Source organism: Ranitomeya variabilis, chromosome 1 (assembly GCF_051348905.1).
Source record: "Ranitomeya variabilis isolate aRanVar5 chromosome 1, aRanVar5.hap1, whole genome shotgun sequence".
Classification (NCBI taxonomy): domain Eukaryota; kingdom Metazoa; phylum Chordata; class Amphibia; order Anura; family Dendrobatidae; genus Ranitomeya; species Ranitomeya variabilis.
This window is the reverse complement of record NC_135232.1, coordinates 728,929,661-728,935,924: the sequence shown is the minus strand read 5'-3', so window position 1 is coordinate 728,935,924 and position 6,264 is coordinate 728,929,661. Positions and strand designations below refer to the sequence as shown.

At 42.5% G+C, this 6,264-nt stretch overlaps 1 protein-coding gene across 3 annotated transcripts in view; it reads left to right on the top strand.

The window, feature by feature from the left end:
* Positions 1 to 492: 492 nt before the first annotated feature.
* The window catches only part of LOC143781753 (alpha-1-antitrypsin-like), a 59,755-nt gene continuing 53,983 nt past the window's right edge, over positions 493 to 6,264 (top strand). The window contains exon 1 of one of the 3 annotated variants that reach the window (XM_077268549.1): positions 493 to 563. The gene's annotated coding sequence lies outside the window, so the exon portion shown is untranslated. Of the gene's footprint in view, positions 564 to 2,191; positions 2,253 to 2,374; positions 2,509 to 6,264 lie in introns of those variants that run through there. The other 2 variants (XM_077268564.1, XM_077268556.1) reach the window with 2 other exon arrangements.

Sequence of the window (6,264 nt, the reverse complement as noted above, 5' to 3'; positions counted from 1 at the left end):
CTTTCTAGTAAGTGTGTTATCTTATCTTGAGCTGGATTGTCAGCTGCACAGCTCAGTATTGCTGTATAATATCCTCCATGCTGCTGCTGCTTTTGAGCATGTGCTACATAGTGGCATAATAGCAGGAATCCCTCATGTCTGGGTCTACAATACATGAGAGACATTTTAGCTCCTAGTCTGCTCCTACTAACTCAACGACAGATGAAAATTTGGGATAGCGCCTGGGAAACTGATTGAAAGTGCAGGACAGAAGTGATTTAATCACCAGTGGTAGTGATATTCATTATTCACACATAACGGCTTATTCTGGATTGTCACTTAAAGCAGAAGATACTGTTTAAGGATTTTGTAATTTTTCCACACCACTTTTGGGCTGAGGTGGCATGCAGCTTAACCCGAGTATCTTGCATCACTGTTTAATCAGTGGAATCAATGAAATAGGACAAAGGTTGCTGCTATATAATTTGAAGAATTTCAACATTGCACAAGTAGAAAAGTAAATATACATATATATACATACAGGAAGAGAGGGCTTTATATCTCCACTCATCCCGAAGCTGCTGGTGAGTATTACAGCTCAAATTTCTACTTAGTCTTCTGTCCTTACTGTAATTCAAATAATCCCTCCTTGTGCCGTTTTCTTGTATTTTATAGAAACAATCAAAGCTTAAGTGTAAAGTATGGGAGAGGTAGAGGATAGCGCCTGAGCCTCTGATAAAACAGGAGGCATATGTGAGACTAATGACTCTTGGAGACCATGGGATAATCTTACTGATGCTCATTCCCAATTACTGGCCCATGTAATACACATATCTGCGATCACCTGACAATCATTTTGATCAGATGTTTTTTGCCGGCATAAAAATAGCAGTTATTGGCAGAACATTGCACTCCTTCACTTTCTTCCTTTCAATTCCAACCCACTAATCTTCTTTATTTTCTACTTCATATTCTCTCTCTTTTCTTTATTCTTCTTTGTGTGTAATTCACCTCCTTTTCCTGGTTTTCCTCTTATCTTTCTGTTCTTCTCCTTTTTGTTTTTCTTACTTTTCATCTACTTTGTTTCCTCCTACTCATCATTATTTTATTTTCATTCTTTACATATTTTTCCTTTTTTATTTTTTTCTTGCCCTCCTTTATGTTCACTTTCTCAATTGCTTGTTTACTTTACCTCTTTTTTTCTTGTCCATTTTTTCTCTTTTACTTCTGCCTATGTTTTCTCATCCTTTTCATTCCCTGCTTATTCTTCTCATTGCCCTTCTCCGCTTAATATTTTTGACTTTTAGCTTGTTGGCTTATCTTCTTCTGTGTTTTCTTTCTTTCCTTTCTCCACCTTCTTTTCTAATTTTCTTCTTCATTTTTTTTCTGATTTTTCATTCTTCTCCCAATTGTTCTTCTCTTTCCTTATTTCCATTTATTCTTCTTTGTCTTCTTCTATTTTTACATTTTCATCTCTCCTTATATTCCTGCTTGTTGTCCTCCTTCTTTCCTTTATCCTTTTCCATTTTATCTTCCCTTTTCTCCCCTTGTTCTATTTTTCATTTTCTCTTATTCTTTCCTTAATTTCTTTTATTTTTCCATTTTGTCTTTCATCTTTTTAATACTCCTTCTTCTCCTCATTATTCTTCTTTTCTCTCTGATCTTTACTTTTTTTTTACTTCCATTACCTCCTTCTACTTTTCTGCTTTCTTTCTTCTACAGTACTTCTTATTCATCTCATTGTTTTCATTCTTCCTTACCTGTCCTTCTTCTCTTCCATCCATCTTTCTTTTCCTTTACCTTGCAATCCCTAATTCTCCTTCTTCTTCTTGACTTTCCTATTTCTAATTTTCTTTTCTCCTCCTCCTTATTGTCTATCATATTAATCTCTTTCTCCTTCTCTTCCATTTTTTCTCACTAAGCTTCTCTATAAACAGCAGAAGCACTTACCTGCCTAGATCTTGGAACAAATGCACTACAGGGTGAAGCCAGCCCATAAAGCAAGATGTTAGCAACACAGGTGCAAAATACCAGATCAACCGCCACTCTCCAACTACCCATTCCTGGAGGGGGTGACTGCCCAGTATACAATTGCATAAGGCGTTGTTCACACAAGGGTAATGCGTGGGTTATGAGCTTGCGTACTTTGGCCAAAATATCAACCAATACCTCACTATTTTTGTATATTTTTGCACTATATTTTTCAGGGTACAGCCAAGCCCAAACACGTTCGGTCTCGCATGAGGGGTGTTCGCACTGGGATGCATTGATAGGTGAGCTGGCCTGCCCACCTAATCGAAAAGTAGGGGCGTGACTAATAGGCTGTGAACCAGACACTATGCCGTACCCTTGCGTGAACAACGCCCTATGTGGGCCTTTATTGTGCATTTGTATACTGGGCAGTCACCCCCTCCAGGAGTGGGTATGTGGAGAGTGGCTGTTGATCTGGTATTGTGCACCTGTGTTGCTAACATCTTGCTTTATGGGCTGGCTGCACCCTGTAGTGCATTTGTTCCAAGATCTGTGCAGGTAAGTCTTGCTGCTCTTTTTTTCTGCTGTTTAAATCGAATTTTTGGAGACTTTGAGTCTTTAGTGGCTTTGCTATTTAGTTTAATCTTCTCTCTAGTTTGAGAAGTTGCTGGTGTCTTTTATCTCTGCTATTGAATCTTGCTTTCTCTTTGTATTGTTTCTTCTTGGACTCTACCTTACTTTAGTTCTCCTGGTGTTAGTGAGCTGATCTTCTTACAGACTTTTTCTCCTCTGTATATCATATCCACACTGGTATTTTTCATATATTCTTTAGTATATTTTGTAAGTGAAAAATAAACAGAGAAGTGAACAATCACATTGGTACAAAATGCTACATGTGTACATGCAGAAAACAAGAAAAAGGATATAAAATGTGACAATATAATACGATTCCACTCAATCATTAACACTTAAAGGAGTTGTCTTTTAATACTTTTCTATTTCTTTTAAATACTTGAATATGTGGAAATTAGTAAACACAATGATAGTCACCCTCCACAGGTTCATCTATGCCTTTCCAACACGCTCCAGTCTTTAGTATTTATTCGCTCCAGTTCTAATGACAAGACTGCCAGGCACATGACTACAGCAGCTAATCAAGATGCCAAACTCAGTGATTGGCTGCAGTGTTCACGTGCACTAAAGTCATTACAGCACAGCTACAGTCAGTAAATAAAAATGGAGTGAAAAACAGCACTGGATCTGTGGAGGAGAGTATCAGGATGCTTATTATTTGTATGAGCAAGCCTCTAGAAGAAAAAAGAAGTACTCAGAGAAAACACTTTTAAATAACGAGTACAGGTCATCATGTCTCCCAAGTGAAGCCAGTGCTGTCACTGAAGTTCGAGGAGAAGCTGAAGGGCCAGACTGAAAGAGGGGTGGTGCTCCGGACCGCTCACTGTACACTGAGCACCTATTTTGCATATTAATTCAAACATAATTATCTTGAAAAGTGGGTTAAAATGGTGAAAAAATTAAAATCTGTCAATTTTTTTTTTAGGAGGTTTGTATTTAAAACATTTAGCATGCAGTAAAAAAGACCTTTTTTAAGAGGAACTGTCAGCAAGATTGTGCACAGAAACCTACAGACACTGTCAGATTGGTGCCATTATACTGATTACAGTGATACCTGGTGATAAAATCTATCTTGTGGTTGTTGTGTAATTGTATTTTCAGTTTTTAGCTAGTGAGATTCTTGTGCTTTGGGGCGGGGCTTGTATAATGTACATTAAATAGTTTTATGTAGTTATATACCGTATTTTTCTGACCATAAGACACACTTTTTTTCCTCCAAATTTGGGAGGAAAGTGTGGGTGCGTCTTATGGTAGGGATGTAGCATGTGGGGAGGGGGGCAGCAGCGAGTGGGATCGCACTGTTATCCCACTTCAGGAGGCAGAAAAATGTCCCCACTGCCAGGAATCAGGGCTGGGGAAACCATGTGGTCCAGATGATTAAGTGCAGTGAATATTCATTAGCTACTCCCCGCCCACCTATCAGCTGAGCGGTGAGGCGGGAGCAGCAAATGAATACTGCACTTAAGCAGGGACACACATGGTTTCCTCAGCGCTGATTCCTGCAGCAGCTGGGGAGATCCGTGTGTCCGGGGGAGGAGGAGGCAGCAGCAGCAGGGTCCGGGGGACAGGAGATCGCTGCGTACCTTCCTGGGCTGGAGCTGAATGCTGTGCAGTGTGCACAAGGAGGACCTGTGATGATGTCAGAAGTGAGCGGGCTGGAGCATCACATGGCAGCACAGAGCCCTCCCTCTTCTTGACATCATCACAGGTCCTTCAGACTCCAACACTATAATCTGCTGGCTTCCATTATCTGTGCTGTGGAAAGGCAACAAGAGGGAGGGCTCTGTGTGTGCAGTCATGGGATGCTTTTACCTCACCACACTGGCTGGCTGCCACAATTAAGAGGTTAGTTTTTCCAAAACACAATAAAGCACTCTGCCACTCCTTTAGTGAACTATAACTCCCAGCATGTCATAGGATCTGCAGGACATGCTGGTAGTTATAGTTCTCCCATGGGATTTTAAAGCAGCACTCCAGTGTTATTTTGAAGTGCTGGAGTGGTGCTTTCAATATAAGCCCTGTGCCCCCATTCTTATACTCAACCTCCAGCATCTTCATATAGTACTTCACAGACACCACACTGGTCCCTGTCATGAATCCCAATGGCTAGGGATAGCACAGGACAAGCAAAGTACAAATATATTACGGACGAGCTCTAGGGTGATGGAACCTGGGCTGACCACTGCCCTACGCCTGACAAACGCAACTAGAGATAGCCAGGGAGCGTGCCTACGTTGGTTCTAGACGCCACGCACCAGCCTAAGAGCTAACTAGCACTGCAGAGAAAATAAAGACCTCACTTGCCTCCAGCGGAATGAACCCCAAAAGATATAGTTGCCCCCCACATGTATTGACGGTGAAATGAGAGGAAGGCACACACATAGAGATGATATATATAGTTTTAGCAAATTGAGGCCCGCTGTAAACTAGAAAGCAGAACGATACAAAAGGGGACTGAGCGGTCAGCAAAAAACCCTAATCAAAAAAACCATCCTGAGATTACAAGAACCCATGTGCCAACTCATGGCACATGGGGAGAACCTCAGTCCACTAGAGCTACCAGCTAGCATAGAGACATAATAAGCAAGCTGGACAAAAAACCAAACAACTGAAAATCAGCACTTAGCTTATCCTGAAAGATCTGGGAGCAGGTAGGCAGGAACCAAACAGAGCACATCTGAATACATTGATAGCCGGCAAGGGAAATGACAGAAAGGCCAGGTAAAATAGGAAACACCCAGCCACTGATGGACAGGTTGGAACCAAAGGCCGCAACCCACCAAAGTCACCCAGTACCAGCAGTAACCACCAGAGGGAGCCCACAAACAGAATCCACAACAGTACCCCCCCCTTGAGGAGGGGTCACCGAACCCTCACGAGAACCCCCAGGGCGATCAGGGTGAGCTCTATGGAAGGCGCGGACCAAATCAGTCGCATGAACATCGGAGGCGACCACCCAGGAATTATCCTCCTGACCATAACCCTTCCACTTAACCAAATACTGGAGTTTGCGTCTGGAAACACGAGAATCCAAGATCTTCTCAACAACATACTCCAATTCTCCCTCCACCAGCACCGGAGCAGGAGGCTCAACCGAAGGAACAACGGGCACCTCATACCTCCGCAACAACGACCGATGGAACACATTATGAATAGCAAACGATGCTGGGAGATCCAAACGAAAAGATACAGGGTTAAGAATCTCCGAGATCCTATAAGGACCGATGAACCGAGGCTTGAACTTAGGAGAAGAGACCTTCATAGGGACAAAACGAGAAGACAACCACACCAAATCCCCAACAAGAAGTCGGGGACCCACGCGGCGACGGCGATTAGCAAACCGCTGAGTCTTCTCCTGAGATAACTTCAAATTGTCCACCACCTGATTCCAAATCTGATGTAGCCTGTCCACCACCACGTCCACTCCAGGACAATCCGAAGGCTCCACCTGACCAGAGGAAAAACGAGGATGAAACCCCGAATTACAAAAAAAAGGAGAGACCAACGTGGCCGAACTAGCCCGATTATTAAGAGCAAATTCGGCCAGTGGCAAAAAAGCAACCCAGTCATCTTGATCAGCAGAAACAAAACACCTCAAATAAGTTTCCAAGGTCTGATTAGTTCGCTCCGTCTGGCCATTCGTCTGAGGATGGAATGCAGACGAGAAAGACAAATCAATGC